This window comes from Triticum aestivum, chromosome 1D (assembly GCF_018294505.1).
Source record: "Triticum aestivum cultivar Chinese Spring chromosome 1D, IWGSC CS RefSeq v2.1, whole genome shotgun sequence".
Lineage (NCBI taxonomy): Eukaryota > Viridiplantae > Streptophyta > Magnoliopsida > Poales > Poaceae > Triticum > Triticum aestivum.
The window spans coordinates 374,606,445-374,626,729 of NC_057796.1; the positions used below are offsets into that span (position 1 = coordinate 374,606,445).

The 20,285-nt window shown below is 39.5% G+C and overlaps 1 long non-coding RNA gene across 2 annotated transcripts; it reads left to right on the top strand.

Annotated features, from left to right (window-relative positions):
* Nucleotides 1-4,017: 4,017 nt before the first annotated feature.
* LOC123170340 (uncharacterized) lies at nucleotides 4,018-9,019 on the top strand. 2 transcript variants are annotated; one of them, XR_006485178.1, is made up of 6 exons: nucleotides 4,018-4,596; nucleotides 4,916-4,965; nucleotides 5,678-5,933; nucleotides 6,122-6,185; nucleotides 7,230-7,338; nucleotides 8,257-9,019. It is a non-coding gene; the product is annotated as an uncharacterized lncRNA (long non-coding RNA). The 2 variants fall into 2 exon arrangements; XR_006485179.1 differs by lacking the exon at nucleotides 4,916-4,965.
* The last annotated feature ends 11,266 nt before the right edge of the window (nucleotides 9,020-20,285 follow it).

Genomic DNA, 20,285 nt, shown 5'->3' on the forward strand with positions numbered 1-20,285 from the left:
GTGGAGTAATAGTAGTAGATGCAGGCAGGAGTCGGTCTACTTGTCGCGGACGTGATGCCTATATACATGGTCATGCCTAGATATTCTCATAATTATGCACTTTTCTATCAATTGCTCGACAGTAATTTGTTCACCCACCGTAATACTTATGCTATCTTGAGAGAAGCCACTAGTGAAACCTATGGCCCGCGGGTCTATTCTCCATCATATTAATCTCCCGTCAACTAGTTATTTCTATCGCCGTTTATTTTGCTTTCTTTACTTTTAGTCTTTATCATAAAAATACCAAAAATATTATCTTATCATCTCTATCAGATCTCACTTTTGCAAGTGGCCGTGAAGGGATTGACAACCCCTTTATAGCGTTGGTTGCAAGGTTCTTATTTGTTTGTGTAGGTACGAGGGACTTGCGTGTGGCCTCCTACTGGATTGATACCTTGGTTCTCAAAAACTGAGGGAAATACTTACGCTACTTTGCTGCATCACCCTTTCCTCTTCAAGGGAAAACCAACGCAGTGCTCAAGAGGTAGCAAGAAGGATTTCTGGCGCCATTGCCGGGGAGTCTACGCTCAAGTCCAGACATACCAAGTACCCATCACAAACTCTTATCCCTCGCATTACATTAATTTCCATTTGCCTCTTGTTTTCCTCTCCCCCACTTCACCCTTGCCGTTTTATTCGCCCTCTCTTTCCGTTTGCCTCTTTTTCGCTTGCTTCTTGTTTGCTTGTGTGTTGGATTGCTTGCTTGTCACGATGGCTAAAGATAATACTAAATTGTGTGACCTTGCCAATACCAACAACAATGATTTTCTTAGCACTCCGATTTCTCCTCTTACCGATGCTGAATCTTGTGAAATTAATGCTGCCTTGCTGAATCTTGTCATGAAAGATCAATTCGCCGGCCTTCCTAGTGAAGATGCCGCTACCCATCTGAATAGCTTTGTTGATTTGTGTGATATGCAAAAGAAGAAATATGTGGACAATGCTATTGTTAAGTTGAAGCTATTTCCTTTTTTGCTTAGAGATCGTGCTAAAACTTGGTTTTCGTCTTTGCCTAAAAATAGTATTGATTCTTGGAATAAGTGCAAAGATGCTTTTATCTCTAAGTATTTTCCTCCCGCCAAGATCATCTCTCTTAGAAACGATATTATGAACTTTAAGCAACTTGATCATGAACATGTTGCACAAGATTGGGAGAGAATGAAATTAATGATACGTAATTGCCCTACACATGGTTTGAATTTATGGATGATTATACAAAAAAATTATGCCGGATTGAACTTTGCTTCTAGAAATCTTTTAGATTCGGCCGCGGGAGGCAATTTTATGGAAATCACTTTAGGAGCTACTAAACTCCTAGATAATATTATGGTTAATTATTCTCAATGGCACACTGAAAGATCTACTAGTAAAAAGGTGCATGCAATTGAAGAAATTAATGTTTTGTGTGGAAAGATGGATGAACTTATGAAATTGTTTGCTAATAAGAGTGTTTCTTCTGACCCCAATGATTGCCTTTGTCTACTTTGATTGAGAATAATAATGAATCTATGGATGTGAATTTTGTTGGTAGGAACAATTTTGGCAACAACGCTTATAGAGGAAACTTTAATCCCAGGCCGTATCCTAGTAATCCCTCTAATAATTATGGTAATTCCTACAACAACTCTTATGGAAATTTTAATAAGATGCCCTCTGATTTTGAGACTACTGTTAAAGAATTTATGATTTCTCAAAAGAATTTCAATGCTTTGCTTGAAAAAAAATCGCCTAAGATTGATGAATTGGCTAGGAACGTGGATAGAATTTCTCTTGATGTTGATTCTTTGAAACTTAGATCTATTCCACCTAAGCATGATATCAATGAGTCTGTCAAAGCCATGAGAATTTCCATGGATGAGTGCAAAGAAAGAACCGCTAGGATGCGTGCTAAAAAAGATTGCTTTATAAAAGCGTGTTCTTCTAGTTTTCATGATAATAAGGATGAAGATCTAAAAGTAATTGATGTGTCCCCTATTAAATCTCTGTTTTGCAATATGAATCTTGATAATGATGGGACTAGAGTTGAGTCAACTTTAGTTAAAAGGCGTCCCAATGTTTCGGAGTTTTTAGATCTTGATGCAAAATTTGGTAAAAGTGGGATGGAAGAGGTCAAAACTTTAGATAGCAATCAACCCACTATCTTGGATTTCAAGGAATTTAATTATGATAATTGTTCTTTAATAGATTGTATTTCCTTGTTGCAATCCGTGCTAAATTCTCCGCATGCTTATAGTCAAAATAAGGCTTTTACTAAACATATCGTTGATGCTTTCATGCAATCTTATGAAGAAAAGCTTGAATTGGAAGTTTCTATCCCTAGAAAACTTTATGATGAGTGGGAACCTACTATTAAAATTAAAATTAAGGATCATGCATGCTATGCTTTGTGTGATTTGGGTGCAAGTGTTTCCACAATTCCAAAAACTTTGTATGATTTGCTAGGTTTCCTTTAATTCGATGATTGTTCTTTAAACTTGCACCTTGCGGATTCCACCATTAAGAAACCTATGGGAAGAATTAATGATGTTCTTATTGTTTCAAATAGGAATTATGTGCCCGTAGATTTCATTGTTCTTGATATATATTGCAATCCTTCATGTCCTGTTATTCTTGGTAGACCTTTCCTTAGAACGATGGGTGCAATTATTGATATGAAGGAAGGAAATATTAGATTCCAATTTCTGTTAAGGAAGGCATGGAACAATTTCCTAGAAAGAAAATAAAATTACCTTATTAATCTATCATGGGAGCCACTTATGGATTGCATCCCAAAGATGGCAATACCTAGATCTATCCTTGCCTTTATGCCTAGCTAGGGGCGTTAAACGATAACGCTTGTTGGGAGGCAACCCAATTTTATTTTAGTTTTTTGCTTTTTGGTTCTGTTTAGGAATAAATAATCCATCTATCTTCTGTTTAGATGTGGTTTTGTGTTTTAATTAGTGTTTGTGCCAAGTAGAACCTTTGGGAAGACTTGGGGAAAGTCTTTGCGATCTTGCTGTAAAAAACAGAAACTTTAGCGCTCACCAGATTAGCTACAACTTTTTACTGGAGAGTGCTATTTAGTTTATTCTTTTTGCAGATGATTAATAGATAAATTCTTCACGTCTAGAAATTTATTTTAGAATTTTTGGAGTTCCATAAGTTTGTGTTAGTTACAGATTACTACAGACTGTTCTGTTTTTGACAGATTCTGTTTTCGCGTGTTGTTTGCTTATTTTGATGAATATATGGCTAGTAATGGAGTTTATGAACCATAGAAAACTTGGAATACAGTAGGTTTAACACCAATATAAATAAAGAATGAGTTCATTACAGTACCTGGAAGTGGTGTTTTGTTTTCTTTCGCTAACGGAGCTCACGAGATTTTCTGTTAAGTTTTGTGTTGTGAAGATTTCAAGTTTTGGGTAATGATTTGATGGATTATGTAACAAGGAGTGGCAAGAGCCTAAGCTTGGGAATGCCCAAGGCACCCCAAGGTAAAATCTAAGGACAACCCAAAAAGCCTAAGCTTGGGGATGCCCCGGAAGGCATCCCCTCTTTTGTCTTCGCCCATCGGTAACTTTACTTGGAGCTATATTTTTATTCACCACATGATATGTGTTTTGCTTGGAGCCTCTTGTATGATTTGAGTCTTTGCTTTTTAGTACACCACAATCATCCTTGCTGTACACACCTTTTAAGAAAGACACACATTAATCAGAATCCAGAACTATGTTAGTTGGGAGAACATGAGGCTTCTCGGAGCTCAGCGACTCTCGGCCGTCGGATCGATTTTTTGATGCGTTGTGGACCGTCCGATCTCGCCCCGGATTGATCTCAGCCACTGGATCGAACCGATGACACTATTGCAATGAATAGTTACCTTTACTTCCTGCCACCGCGTGTAAATTCGTTCCCCGCTGAGGGCATTTGCGTCATTTCGCCTAGAGGCGTATAAAAGGCGACGGCTCGCGAGGAGATGACCTAGCCGCCGCCTCCTCGCGCACTCGCGCCCGCTCCTCCCGCACGCTCGCCGCGCCCTCGCCTCTCTCTTTCTCCCTCCAAACCCTGCCACGCGCCCGCCTCCCTGCCCCGCCGCCGCTCGCCCGGGCACCCATCCATGGCCTCACGCCCAGCCGTCTCCTTCTCCTATCCCAAACCTAGCCGCCGCATCGCCTCGTTCCAGCTCTCTTCCCCTCTCTCGATCGATCTCCTCTTCAAACCCTAGATGGCGCCCGCTCGCTCCCTTCCACGCCGCCGCCGCTCGCTGTGCTCCCCGTCCAGCCGTGCCTTCCACGCCGCTGCCGCTCGCTGTGCTCCTCATACACGGGCAACACAAGAAGGCCGTAGCGGGAGCAAGGCTCACGATCTCTGCCTTCACAACGGCTCTAGAGCCCCGACGAGGCGAGGTGGTCTCTCTCCATTTCCCCCCCCCCACCACCCTCTCACCCGTCCTACTTCTTCTACGTATTTTGACTTTTGTTTTCCTACAGATTGGTCCGTTTGGTCGATCCCCTCGGTTCTATGTTCGATTTGTGTCAGGCAGCCTCGTCTTCGTCCAAGAATCTGCAGGTCGACCCTTTTCCCCCTACTCCTCTCTGCTCCATTCCCTTTCCAAACTAGGCTTGCGTTCGTATGAGTTGTGTTTTCCTCATCTTGCGTCCGGAGCAGCCGATAGGTTTAGTCTATTTGTGCTTGTCGTTCGTGTTGGTCTGCAGGTTGGTAAATGAGTGAATCAGTTTATTGCATTCTTATTGGTACATGCAAAGAGTACTATTCCCTGCTTGGATTTTTGTGGTCTCCTTTTCTTCCTTGCTTGTTTTATATGTTGTTTCTTTTTGTCCTTGTCATACCAATGACCTGTGGTTTTGTTTGTTTGTCCTGCTTGCAGGTGTGTGTGTTGTTGAGGCTAGCAAACAAGCCAATGGCATTGCATAAATGGTTTGTGAAAATTGTCATTGGAGTCTAGCTAGGGTAGTAGGTTGTCAAGAAGATGTGGTCGCTTGTATAACATGAGCTCAATCTGTGATGCATGCATTTTTTATGATTATTATGTCTGTGTGCAATTTAGTAAGTGGGTTTTAGATTAATCTGGTTCATTTGGACGGTTGTGCTTAATCTGGTTTATTTGGTTTGTTTGTTTTAGGCTGTCATCTTTAGTTATATTTACTATGCCAGGTGCCTAATTTAGTGCTTTAACTCCTTTGGTTTGCTTGGATTAACTGAATTGGCCTATTCAGTCAGTTTATATTATATTCACTCTTCAGAATTAGGATTTGTTAAAATGGATGTCTGGAAGCATAATTTAGCTCTGTGAAATGGTTGCGCTCAAATTCAGAATTTCTGCTTCATGCTTCTTTGCGGCTGTGTTTTTATGTAAATTTGTGCTCTCTCCTTTTCGTGTAGCATACTGCTTGATGGTTTCCTAATCCTGGTTCTTGCTGGTTACTACAACTGCACTGGCTTCTCTTATATAGACAATGTTTCTCAGAGTTCGGTGGTAACTTCAGATCTTCATGCACTGTTGGAAACTGTTGGATACTGTTCTTTCCGGAGTGTTGTTGTTATTTACATGTGAAGTTAATTCACTACAATGTGTTGGCCCTGTGTCTTTCTGCTCTGTGAGATGTGTGACCGTGTCATCTTGATGCAGCTTGCATGTGCCATCAGTGAGTGGTCTTGCGGAGTTGCAGGACTGGGCAGGAGGACCGTAGGCTGCACACACAGACGAGGATGTCGAGTTGTCCACTGCGAAAGGAGTGTCGACCGCGAATACAAAGAGGAGGTTGAGAGATCGCCATTCATCTAGGCTCCGCAGGAGGAGCGCATGCTATAGAGATGGACGATGAGGCTAGCCATCCATTTTGCATCAACACTCTTTTCACCTCGTCTGGCCATCCCTCCACCAGGTGAGCTCTGCCACCTTCAAATCCACATTATGTTAGTACATGTTTTTTTGCTTCACGGTGATATGTTATTTCATTTTGAGTTGGCTAAAATAATGAGGCAATATTCCTGGTGATTGAGCTGAAACATTAATTAGGAGATAATCTTCTATCAGGTAATTTATGCTTTACCTAGCTACTATTTTCTTCAGGCTTCTTCAATGGGCAAGAAGAATAACATGGAGAGAAGTCTTCCACTGACTGATTTAACATCTGGTACATTACTATCTACTGCTTGTGTTTTTGTGCTATAATCATTTTTTACATCTTAACCATTTTATATATGCAATAACCCCTCATTTAATATTTATAGTCTAGCTTGAATAATCAAGGCAAACCTAACTGTTGTTTCAGGTTCCCATCCACCCCTCATTTTCTCACAGCTTTTGTGCTACATGATAGATAATGGACGACTTCTCTTTTTTACATATACAGTATATATTACATGCTTGGCCAATAGCATGATATCCTACGTCCTGCTGGAACTCTGTATTTATTTCCATTGTGTTGTTGCTATTCTCTTGCTTGTGGCGTGTGGCCTGTGGCCTGTAATATGCAAATATATATTCAGTCAATTTTCACATAAAAGTATATGCATGCTGCTTGATGTCATTTTAGAAATAAAAATCTTGTCATGTTTCTTGATGTCATAGGTTTAGGTGAAAAGGAAATAGCTGTAACTAAATGATGCTTTTGTGCAATTCATGAAAATGGTTTGAGTACCGAGTTCTTCGAAAGGGTTGGAATGTGTAGCGTTAATTGTTATGCGAAATTCAAAAACCATTAGAATATATCATCTACGGTCTCAAACTTGCTGATGTTAGAGCCTTGGAATTTGATAAAATAGTAAGCAGCCCTTTGAAGACGCCTGGTAGCAAAGATTTAGATAAAATCAGTGTTCATCTTTTGTTTTTCACTGATTTATTTATCCCCATTAATTTAATCTTTTAGTATATTTATTTCGTGTTTCTATGCTGCTCTAGGTTTGCATCCTGGTCAGAATGTGTATTGTAGATGACGGTAAGATTATACTGGTAGCAAAGATTTAGATAAAATCAGTGATCATCTTTTGTTTTTCATTGATTTATTTATCCCCATTAATTTAATATTTTAGTATATTTATTTCGTGTTTCTATGCTGCTCTAGGTTTGCATCCTGGTCAGAATGTGTATTGTAGATGACAGTAAGATTATACTAAATAAGTCTGCAGTTAGAGACTTTGGGATCATAATATCAAAAAAAAAGTAACGATTTTGGCAGTCATGCACAGGTCGACAAATCTATAGAAATCTAGAGTTCGCCAAAGCTGGTCACGCTGTCGCAGATCGGTTCATGATCGCGTGGGGGCATCCTCTGGAGCTTCCCTGAGGTCAGTATTGTTCCCCATGGTGTATGCATCTGTTCTTCTTGATACATGCATACCTGATCCCCTGTTTCCTCTGTTTCCTACTGGGTAAGCTCGATTCTGAGTGATCTTATGTGTATTGAGTGGAGTGTAACAACAAGCAATAGCACCATGTTACATTATGTTAACATAAACCTGAAGCATGCTTTGTTTTTTCTCATATAAATGATAAACAACTATCACGAAGGAGTAATACAAGCACAAGAAACTGTCAGCCTGTGACTGGTCCCTTTAGTCAGTTGTATAACAGTATAATTCACCATATAATTAATTCATCAATTTTTTTGGCTGTTAGTTGCTTAATTAGTACCATCTGTAGTATATATCAGGTGTAAAAGTTTGTCAGTAGCATAGGAATCACGCAAGGAGCACCTCAGTTTCCAAACCCATATCAACCTCGACAATATTTTTCTCCAAAAGTAATTGAACAATGATTTTGTTCAGAATTTTGCAGTCACCAAGACCTTTACATTCACTTCTTGTTTCTAAGCTTCCAGCTTTGGAAGCTTACAGCAAGAGCACCATGTTCTTGTTTGTGAATATGTGAAAGAAAAGTAGGAATGCAGAGTCACAAGGAATGCAGAAGCAACAGCTGAGATTATGCCCTGGTTCATCTGTATTACGTCATGTACTGCAAAACACCTCGAACCACCAAGCACTAGGCAATAATAAATTTGTTTATTTCTGAATTTTTGCATTCACAACAAACTACATTCACTTGTCTGAACTCACAAGCTTGCAACCCGTAAGTACTAGATACATTCACATTCCGAGTTCTGATCAATACTCACCAACGATATACAGTTTACAATATATACTCTGAAACAACACACACATTCAATAAAGAACAATTGCAATGAGCTCATAAGCTACAATCTGCAGGTGCTAGATACGTTAAGCTGGAACAAAAACAACCAGAGACATGGTCCTTGTTGCTACACAGCTCACACAAGTGTAGCAGACGCACGTCGTCAGGGCAAGGAGCAAACGCTGGATGCGAGGGAGCAGCAGATGGTGCGCTGGTTGCGGCCTGTGGTAGAATTGGCGTCAGGAACCGGCAAGATGGCGGCCGTGCGCGGAGGTAGGCCAAACATGGTGGATCTCGCCGCGGCCATCAAAAGGAGACGTGCGGCAGTTTGAGGCAGAAGAACGCAGAGGTCGGCTAAGTGCAGCTGTTGTGGAAGGAATTCGCCGGGCCGCCGCCTTGGAGCGATTGGAGAAGATCCAGATTGAGAAATTGATATTTTAGCAAAGGTCTGCTTTGGCTGAGGGGTCAGTTGCAAATTCGCAAGAGCGGCTGCCGGTGTGTTTTTGTAGATTCGTGTTACTTTTGATCCCATGCATGAGATCTTAATCGGCTGGCCGAGGAGTCGCGGGATATAGGGATGCATGAGCCATTGATATTCATCAAACACATAATTTGAATAGAGCTTGTGAAAAAATGCCCATAGAAATAGTCACTTTGGATTGGTTGTGTCAAAAGGATGCAACATTTGTAACATTTCTTCTCATATTCATGAGACTTTCACTCTGTTGTTGCATTAGTCAAGTTCAATTTCATTACATATGTGTGCATGTATCAGTTTTCATATGTAAAGTGATATATTTAAGAGTTATGAGAAATTTTGCCAAATTTGATGGGCACAAAATAGAGGCATCTGGAAGCAGGACAGACGTCACTGATATTTTTTTGGTCATTTTTAGCGTCGCATCTCAAATGGAATGGCACTCATGGAGGCATTTGAACCAAGTTATCTGTTGTATGCCTAACTATGGCTTTGTAGTTCTATTGGCTCCATTGCCACTATTGGATGCTGCCTTGCTTGGGAAGGGTTAGCTTTTATGATCTAATGACCATGTTGAACTCGGTGATGTTACTGTTTTGGTACAGAGTGAGTGTTTCTTCCTACCCCTGAACCTGATAATCGGTTATCCTGTTACATGTGCTAAATTTGCCTTCGTACAAATGCAGCATGCCGTTTGATCTTCCACCGCTTGACCGTATCGTTGGGACTGGCACCCTCGCGCCAAGGCGCGTTGCCGATCTAGTTTATTAGAATACTCTATGTGCTTCACTTATATCTTTTGAGCTAAACAATTTTGCTCTAGTGCTTCACTTATATCTTTTAGAGCACGGTGGTGGTTATATTTAATAGAAATTATTGATCTCTCATGCTTCACTTATATCATTTTGAGAGTCCTTTATAACAGCATGGTAATTTGCTTTGGTTATGAAATTAGTCCTAATATGATAGGCATCCAAGATAAAAACTTATAAGTGCATTGAATACTAAGAGAAGTTTGATACTTGGTAGTTGTTTTGACACATAAAGGTGGTAATATTAAAGTTGTGCTAGTTGAGTAGTTGTGAATTTGAGAAATACTTGTGTTGAAGTTTGCAAGTCCCGTAGGATGCACGTATGGTAAACGTTGTGTAACAAATTTGAAACATGAGGTGTTCTTTGATTGTCATCCTTATGAGTGGCGGTCGGGGACGAGCGATGGTCTTTTCCTACCAATCTATCCCCCTAGGAGCATGCGCGTAGTGCTTGGTTTTTGATGACTTGTAGATTTTTGCAATAAGTATGTGAGTTCTTTATGACTAATGTTGAGTCCATGGATTATACGCACTCTCAACCTTCCATCATTGCTAGCCTCTTCGGTACCGTGCATTGCCCTTTCTCACCTTGAGAGTTGGTGCAAACTTCGCTGGTGCATCCAAACCCCGTGATACGATACGCTCTATCACACATAAACCTCCTTATATCTTCCTCAAAACAGCCACCATACCTACCTATTATGGCATTTCCATAGCCATTCCGAGATATATTGCCATGCAACTTTCCACCGTTCCGTTTATTATGACACGCTTCATCATTGTCATATTGCCTCGCATGATCATGTAGTTGACATCGTATTTGTGGCAAAGCCACCATGCATATTATTTCATACATGTCACTCTTGATTCATTGCCCTTCCCGGTACACCGCCGGAGGCATTCATATAGAGTCATACTTTGTTCTAGTATCAAGTTGTAATCATTGAGTTGTAAATAAATAAAAGTGTGATGATCATCATTAATAGAGCATTGTCCCAAATAAAAAACAGAGAGAGAAAGGCCAAATAAAAAAAGGAAGGCCCAAAAAAAGAGAAAAAAGAAGGGACAATGCTATTATCCTTTTTCCACACTTGTGCTTCAAAGTAGCACCATGATCTTTATGATAGAGTCTCTTGTTTGTCACTTTCATATACTAGTGGGAATTTTTCATTATAGAGCTTGGCTTGTATATTCCAACGATGGGCTTCCTCAAATGCCCTAGGTCTTCATGAGCAAGCAAGTTGGATGCACACCCACTAAGTTTCTTTTGTTGAGCTTTCATACATTTATAGCTCTAGTGCATCCGTTGCATGGAATCCCTACTCCTTGCATTGACATCAATTGATGGGCATCTCCCTAGCCCGTTGATTAGCCGCGTCAACGTGAGACTTTCTCCTTTTTTGTCTTCTCCACACAACCCCCATCATCATCTTCTATTCCACCCATAGTGTTATATTCATGTCTCACGCTCATGTATTGCGTGAAAGTTGAAAAAAGTTTGAGATTACTAAAGTATGAAACAATTGCTTGGCTTGTCATCGGGGTTGTGCAAGATGAGAGCATCTTGTGTGACGAAAATGAAGCATGACCAAACTATATCATTTTTAGGGATGAACTTTCTTTGGCCATGTTATTTTGAGAAGACATAATTGCTTTGTTAGTATGCTTGAAGTATTATTATTTTTATGTCAATATTAAACTTTTATCTTGAATCTTTCGGATCTGAACATTCATGCCACAATAAAGAAAATTACATTGAAGAATATGCTAAGTAGCATTCCACATCAAAAAATTTGTTTTTATCATTTACCTACTCGAGGACGTATCTATAATTTTTTATTGCTTCATGCTATTATATATTCTGTTTTGGATGTTTAATGGGCTTATTTATACACTTATATATTATTTTTGGGACTAACCTATTAACCCAAGGCCCAGTGAAAATTGCTGTTTTTTGTGTCTATTTCAGTGTTTCGCAGAAAAGGAATATCAAACGGAGTCCAAACGGAATCAAACCTTCGGGAGCGTGATTTTTGGAACAAACGTGATCTAGGGGACTTGCAGTGGACGTCATGTAATCAACGAGGAGGCCACGATGCACGGGCGCGCCCTCCACCCTCGTGGGCCCCTCGTGGCTCCACCGACCTACTTCTTCCTCCTATATATACCTACATACCCCGAAACTATCGAGGAATACCACGAAAACCTAATTCCACCGCCGCAACTTTCTGTACCCGTGAGATCCCATATTGGGGCCTTTTCTAGCGCTCTGCCGGAGGGGGCATCGATCACGGAGGGCTTCTACATCAACACCTTAGCCTCTCCGATGATGTGTGAGTAGTTTACCACAGACCTTCGGGTCCATAGTTATTGGCTAGATGGCTTCTTCTCTCTCTCTCTCTTTGGATCTCAATACAAAGTTCTCCTCGATCTTCTTGGAGATTTATTTGATGTAACTCTTTTTGCGGCGTGTTTGTCGAGATCCGATGAATTGTGGGTTTATGATCAAGATTATCTATGAACAATATTTGAATCTTCTCTGAATTCTTTTATGTATGATTGGTTATCTTTGCAAGTCTCTTCGAATTATCAGTTTGGTTTGGCCTAATAGATTGATCTTTCTTGCAATGGGAGAAGTGCTTAGCTTTGGGTTCAATCATGCGGTCCTCGACCCTAGTGACAGTAGGGGAAACGACACGTATTGTATTGTTGCCATCAAGGATAAAAAGATGGGGTTTATATCATATTGCATGAGTTTATCCCTCTACATCATGTCATCTTACCTAATGTGTTACTCTGTTCTTATGAACTTAATACTCTAGATGCATGCTGGATAGCGGTCGATGTGTGGAGTAATAGTAGTAGATGCAGGCAGGAGTCGGTCTACTTGTCGCGGACGTGATGCCTATATACATGATCATGCCTAGATATTCTCATAATTATGCACTTTTCTATCAATTGCTCGACAGTAATTTGTTCACCCACCGTAATACTTATGCTATCTTGGGAGAAGCCACTAGTGAAACCTATGGCCCCGGGGTCTATTCTCCATCATATTAATCTCCCGTCAACTAGTTATTTCTATCGCCGTTTATTTTACTTTCTTTACTCTTAGTCTTTATTAAAAAATACCAAAACTATTATCTTATCATCTCTATCAGATCTCACTTTTGCAAGTGGCCGTGAAGGGATTGAGAACCCCTTTACCGCGTTGGTTGCAAGGTTCTTATTTGTTTGTGTAGGTACGAGGGACTTGCGTGTGGCCTCCTACTGGATTGATACCTTGGCTCTCAAAAACTGAGGGAAATACTTACGCTACTTTGCTGCATCACCCTTTCCTCTTCAAGGGAAAACCAACGCAGTGCTCAAGAGGTAGCAGTCTTTCATAGAAAAACTCTTATTCAAGTATCCTTTTATGCTATCCAGAAATTCTATATCATTTCCAATCTGCAATATGTCATCCACATATAATATTAGAAATGCTGCAGAGCTCCCACTCACTTTCTTGTAAATACAGGCTTCTCCAAAAGTCTGTATAAAACCATATGCTTTGATCACACTATCAAAACATTTATTCCAACTCCGAGAGGCTTGCACCAGTCCATAAATGGATCGCTAGAGCTTGCACACTTTGTTAGCACCCTTTGGATCGACAAAACCTTCTGGTTGCATCATATACTACTCTTCTTCCAGAAATCCATTCAGGAATGCAGTTTTGACATCCATTTGCCAAATTTCATAATCATAAAATGCGGCAATTGCTAACATGTTTCGGATAGACTTAAGCATCTCTACAGGTGAGAAGGTCTCATCGTAGTCAACTCCTTGAACATGTTGAAAATCTTTCGCAACAAGTCGAGCTTTGTAGACAGTAACATTACCATCAGTGTCAGTCTTCTTCTTGAAGATCCATTTATTCTCTATGGCTTGCCGATCATCGGGCAAGTCAACCAAAGTCCACACTTTGTTATCATACATGGATCCCATCTCAGATTACATGGCCTCAAGCCATTTCGCGGAATCTGGGCACATCTTCGTTTCCTCATAGTTCGTAGGTTCGTCATGGTCGAGTAACATGACCTCCAGAATAGGATTACCGTACCACTCTGGTGCAGATCTTACTCTGGTTGACCTACGAGGTTCGGTAGTAACTTGATCAGAAGTTTCATGATCATCATCATTAGCTTCCTCACTAATTGGTGTAGGAATCACAGGAACTAATTTCTGTGATGAACTACTTTCCAATAAGGGAGCAGGTATAGCTACCTCATCAAGTTCTACTTTCCTCCCACTCACTTCTTTCGAGAGAAACTCCTTCTCTAGAAAGGATCCATTCTTAGCAACGAATATCTTGTCTTCGGATCTGTGATAGAAGGTGTACCTAACAGTCTCCTTTGGGTATCCTATGAAGACACATTTCTCCGATTTGGGTTCGAGCTTATCTGGTTGAAGCTTTTTCACATAAGCATCGCAGCCCCAAACTTTAAGAAACGACAACTTGGTTTTCTTGCCAAACCACAGTTCATATGGTGTCGTCTCAACGGATTTAGATGGTGCCCTATTTAACGTGAATGCAGCCGTCTCTAAAGTGTAACCCCAAAATGATAGCGGTAAATCAGTAAGAGACATCATATATCGCACCATATCTAATAAAGTGCGGTTACGACGTTCGGACACACCATTTCGCTGTGGTGTTCTGGGTGGCGTGAGTTGCAAAACTATTCCGCATTGTTTCAAATGAAGACCAAACTCGTAACTCAAATATTCTCCTCCACGATCAGATCGTAGAAACTTTATTTTCTTGTTACGATGATTTTCCACTTCACTCTGAAATTCTTTGAACTTTTCAAATTTTTCAGACTTATGTTTCATCAAGTAGATATACCCATATCTGCTCAAATCATGTGTGAAGGTAAGAAAATAACGATACCCGACGCGAGCATCAACACTCATCGGTCCGCATACATCAGTATGTATTATTTCCAACAAGTCTGTTGCTCGCTCCATTGTTCCGGAGAACGGAGTCTTAGTCATCTTGCCCATAAGGCATGGTTCACAAGCATCAAGTGATTCATAATCAAGTGATTCCAAAAGCCCGTCAGCATGGAGTTTCTTCATGCGCTTTACACCAATATGACCTAAACAGCAGTGCCACAAATAAGTTGCACTATCATTATTAAACTTATATCTTTTGGCTTCAATACTATGAATATGTGTATCACTACTATCGAGATTTAATAAAAATAGACCACTCATCAAGGGTGCATGACCATAAAAGATATTACTCATATAAATAGAACAACCATTATTCTCTGATTTAAATGAATAACCGTCTCGCATCAAACAAGATCCAGATATAATGTTCATGCTTAACGCTGGCACCAAATAACAATTATTCAGGTCTAAAACTAATCCCGAAGGTAGATGTAGAGGTAGCGTGCCGACGGCGATCACATCGACTGTGGAACCATTTCCCACGCGCATCGTCACCTCGTCCTTAGCCAATCTTCGCTTAATCCGTAGCCCCTATTTTGAGTTGCAAATATGAGCAACAAAACCAATATCAAATACCTAGGCGCTACTGCGAGCATTAGTTAAGTACACATCAATAACATGTATATCAAATATACCTTTCACTTTGCCATCCTTCTTATCCGCCAAATACTTGGGGCAATTCTGCTTCCAGTGACCAGTCCCTTTGCAGTAGAAGCACTCAGTCTCTGGCTTAGGTCCAGACTTAGGCTTCTTCACTTGAGCAACAACTTGCTTGCCATTCTTCTTCAAGTTCTCCTTCTTCCCTTTGCCCTTCTTCCCTTTGCCCTTCTTCTTGAAACTAGTGGTCTTGTTGACCATCAACACTTGATGCTCCTTCTTGATTTCTACCTCCGCAGCCTTGAGCATCGCGAAGAGCTCGGGAATTATCTTATCCATCCCTTGCATATAATAGTTCATCACTAAGCTTTTGTAGCTTGGTGGCAGTGATTGAAGAACTCTGTCAATGACACTATCAACTGGAAGATTAACTCCCAGTTGAGTCAAGTGATTGTGGTACCCAGACATTCTGAGTATATGCTCACTGACAGAACTATTCTCCTCCATTTTGCAGCTGTAGAACTTATTGGAGACTTCATATCTCTCAATCCAGGCATTTGCTTGAAATATTAACTTCAACTCCTGGAACATCTCATATGCTCCATGACATTCAAAACGTCGTTGAAGTCCCGGTTCTAAGCCGTAAAGCATGGCACACTGAACTATCGAGTAGTCATCAGCTTTGCTCTGCCAGGCATTCACAACGTCTGGTGTTGCTCCTGCAGCGGGTCTTGCACATAGCAGTGCTTCCAGGACGTAATTCTTCTGTGCAACAATGAGGATAATCCTCAAGTTACGGACCCAGTCCGTGTAGTTGCTACCATCATCTTTCAACTTAGCTTTCTCTAGGAACGCATAAAAATTCAACGGAACAGTAGCACGGGCCATTTATCTACAACAAACATAGACATGCAAAATACTATCAGGTACTAAGTTCATGATAAATTAAAGTTCAATTAATCATATTACTTAAGAACTCCCACTTAGATAGACATCCCTCTAATCATCTAAGTGATCACGTGATCCAAATCAACTAAACCATGTCCGATCATCACGTGAGATGTGATAATCCCCAAGTGCAGGGAATCATCGTAGCAATTCGGAATGGTGGAAGTGATAAGTATGGAGTGTCGAACCCACAAGGAGCTAAAGGTAAGATCAATATTCTCTCAAGTCCTATCTACCACTGATACGACTCTACGTACACCGAACGTTTGCTTCCAACTAGAAGCGAGAAATAAAACTACGTTGTGGGTATGAAGAGGATAACTTTGCATCATATCGGAGAGCTAAAACATAAAAGTAGGTGTTGTTAGCCGGTCTTGTTAACAATTGCCTAGGATAATTCCGCACACCGACCCATCATTATTCCACACTCGCTATTTATAATATTTAGTAATATATTCTAACATTATGATAACAGCACCTACTTTCACGTTTTAGCTCTCCGATATCATGCAAAGTTATCCTCTTCATACCCACAACGTAGTTTTATTTCTCGTTTCTAGTTGGAAGCAAACGTTCGGTGTACGTAGAGTCGTATCAGTGGCTGATAGGACTTGAGAGAATATTGATCTTACCTTTAGCTCCTTGTGGTTTCGACACTCCATACTTATCACTTCCACCTTTGGGAATTGCTACGATGATTCCCAGCACTTGGGGATTATGAAGCTCTTTTCTGGCGCCGTTGCCGGGGAGCAATAGCGTGGGGTTGGTATTCTCGTGTGTGCTTGTTTGCTTTCTTCACTAAGTAGATTTTATTTTTCCTTTTTGTTTCTGTTTAGTTGTGGGTGAAACATAAAAAAAATAAAAATAAAAAAAATTACTTGCCTCTCATGCCTAAAAAGTTTTTCAAAAAGAGAAGTGATTGAAAAGTTATGCATTGAAGAAGTGAGGGTCGACCTTGAGCACTTGTGTTCATGCTCACGGAAACAATGTAGAGTTTTTCATGGAAGTTTCTCTGTAAATAATTATCCCCTTGTATATATCCATTGTATTATAAGAATAATGTGCCAAGGTTTGGTTTTAGGATGATTAGATATCTTGCTTGCTATGTGCAGAACAAAAAACAGAAACTTCGGCTGTAGCGCGTGATTTTACATTATTTACTGGAAGGTCAAATGGGTATGAAAATTTTTGTACATTACTTCTGCACAAAATTTTCAAATTTTCAAAGTTATTTCATAATTTTTGGAGTTACAAAAGTTTACTAAATTTCCAGATTACTACAGACTGTCCTGTTTTTGACAGATTCTGTTTTTCGCGTGTTGTTTGCTTATTTTGATGAATCTATGGGTAGTATCGGGGGGTATGAACCATACTGAAGTTGGAATACAGTAGATATAGTTCTAATATGAAATTTGAATGAGTTTGCAACAGTACCTAGAGGTAGTGATTTTCTTTAATATACTAACGGATCTCACAAAGTTTTTGTTAAGTTTTTGTGGATGAAGTGTTCGAAGAACGTGGAGTTACCGATGTGAGAAGAATAAAGAGAGGCAAGAGTTCAAGCTTGGGGATGACCAAGGAACCCCAAGTAAATATTACAAGGATACTCAAGCATCTAAGCTTGGGGATGCCCCGGTTGGCATCCCATCTTTCTTCTTCAACAATTATCGGTATACCTCGGTTTTTGTTTTATTCACATGATTTGTGTCCGTTGTGTTTTTCTTTTTCTTTAAGAACCATGCTAGTATGAGATATCCCTTCATTGATTTATAGAATACTTCATGTGCTTCACTTATATCTTTTAAGTATGATCTTATAGAATTGCTCTTTGTGCTCCACTTAAATCTTTTGAGTATGGTTTTATAGAATGCTTCGTGTGCTTCACTTATACATTTTGAGCTTGGATATTGGTTAGTCTATATTATTTGTAGAATGCTCCATGAACTTCACTTATATATTTTGGAGTATGAGTAATACTATCATCTAAAGTGGGTTTGGAAGAGTGTCAACTTTAGGAATTAGTGATCCCACTATTCCGAATAAGAAGAATTTTGCTTATGTGGGGAGTAGAAAAATTTCTATGCTTATAGATAATGAAAAGAATGCTTTATGTGATGGTTATATTTTTGAATTCATTCATGATGCTACTGAAAATTATTATGAGGTAGGAATATATGCTTATAGGAGTTGCAATAATATCAAGTTTCCTCTCTATGTGCTTAAATTTTGAAGTTATACTTGTTTTGCCTTCCTATGCTAGTTGATTCTTGTTCCTATAAATTATGTGTTCACAAAATCCCTAGGCATAGGAAGTTGGTTAGAATCAAATGAACTAGTCATATTCTTCATTATGCTCTCTTTATGTTTCAATTCTTATCTTTTATGTGAGCATCACTGAAATCATCATGCCTAGCTAAAAGGCATTAAAGAAAAGCGCTTGTTGGGAGACAACCCAATATTTACCCTTACTGTTTTTGCGTGTTCACATGATTAATATACTGTAGTTATCATGTTTTGTAGCTTTTGTTTCAATAAAGTGCCAAGTAAGACCTTTGGGAAGACTTGGGTGAAAGTTAATGTGATCTTGCTGTAAAAAACAGAAACTTTGCGCTCACGAGATAAGCTACCATTTTTTACAGAAGAGTGATTTTGAGTTGATTATTTTTGCAGAAGATTAATAGACAAATTCATCACGTCCACCAATTTATTTCATAATTTTTGGAGTAGCAGAAGTATGGTTGCTGTTCAGATCATTACAGACTGTTCTGTTTCTGACAGATTCTGTTTTCATTGCATAGTTTGCTTGTTTTCTAGTTTCTATGGATTATATTTCTCAATATAAATTGTAGAAATGATATGGTACAGTAGGCATTGTGTGAGAACAATTATGAACCTTGTCTTTGACAGTACCAAAGTGAATGGTTTACTCTTTATCATACTAACCTATCTCACGAAATTCCGTTAAGTTTTGTGTGATTGAAGTTTTCAAGCTTTGGGTGAGATATTGATATGAGGAGAATAAGGAGTGGAAAGACCCTAAGATTGGGGATGCCCAAGGCACCCCAAGGTAATATTCAAGGAAGACTCATGTGCCTAAGCTTGGGGATGCCCCGGAAGGCATCCCCTCTTCTTCTTCATAACTATCGGTATACCTTACTCGGAGCTATATTTTTATTTGTCACATGATATGTGTTTTGCTTGGAGCGTATTTTCATTTTACTTCCTGATTGAATAAAATCATTGGATCTGAAATCTTGAATGAAAAAGAATCCTCCCATGGCTAGTTAATTATTTTCCTACTCAGTGTTCTTCACTTATATCTTTTTTGGAGTAGTTTGTCATTTACTCACGTGCTTCACGTATATCCTATGAGTAAATGGTTGAATGAATTGAATATCATAAATCTGAATTTATATATGTTTCATATGCTTATAACATGGGGAGTAATGACTTCACACATAATAAGTATAGGTAGTAAACTTATTGAAGGTTAGCAAACTCAGAATTGGTCACTTGAACAATTCATGAAAGAATATTGAAGGAAGAGAGATTTCACATATAAATATACTATCCTGGACATCTTTTGTAATTGTGAGCACTCATTAAAATATAACATGCTCAAAAGTTGATGTTGGACAAGGAAGACAACTTAATGGGTAATGTTTTCCTATATCCGAAATGTTATATTGTCCTAGATCATTCAACATGTTGACCTTGCCTTTCCCTCTCATGCTAGCCAAATTCTTTGCACCAAGTAGAGATACTACTTGTGCTTCCAAACATTCCTTAAACCAGTTTTGCCATGAGAGTCCACCATACCTACCTATGGATTGAGTAAGATCCTTCAAGTAAGTTGTCATCGGTGCATGCAATCAAAATTGCTCTCTAATTATGTATGATCTATTAGTGCGAAGAAAATAAGCTTTATACAAACTTGTGATAGGGAAGTAATAAAAGCGACGGACTGCATAATAAAGGTCTTTATCACAAGGGGCAATATAAAGTGACGTTCTTTTGCATTAAGATTTTGTGCATCCAACCTTAAAGGCACATGACAACCTCGGCTTCCCTCTACGAAGGGCCTATCTTTTACTTTTATCTTCTACCTTATGCAAGAGTCATGGTGATCTTCACCTTTTATTTTTACATTTTATCCTTTGGCAAGCACATTGTGTTGGAAAGATCCTTATACATATATCCAATTGGATGTAAGTTATCATGAACTATTATTGTTGACATTACCCTTGAGGTAAAAGGTTGGGAGGCGAATCTA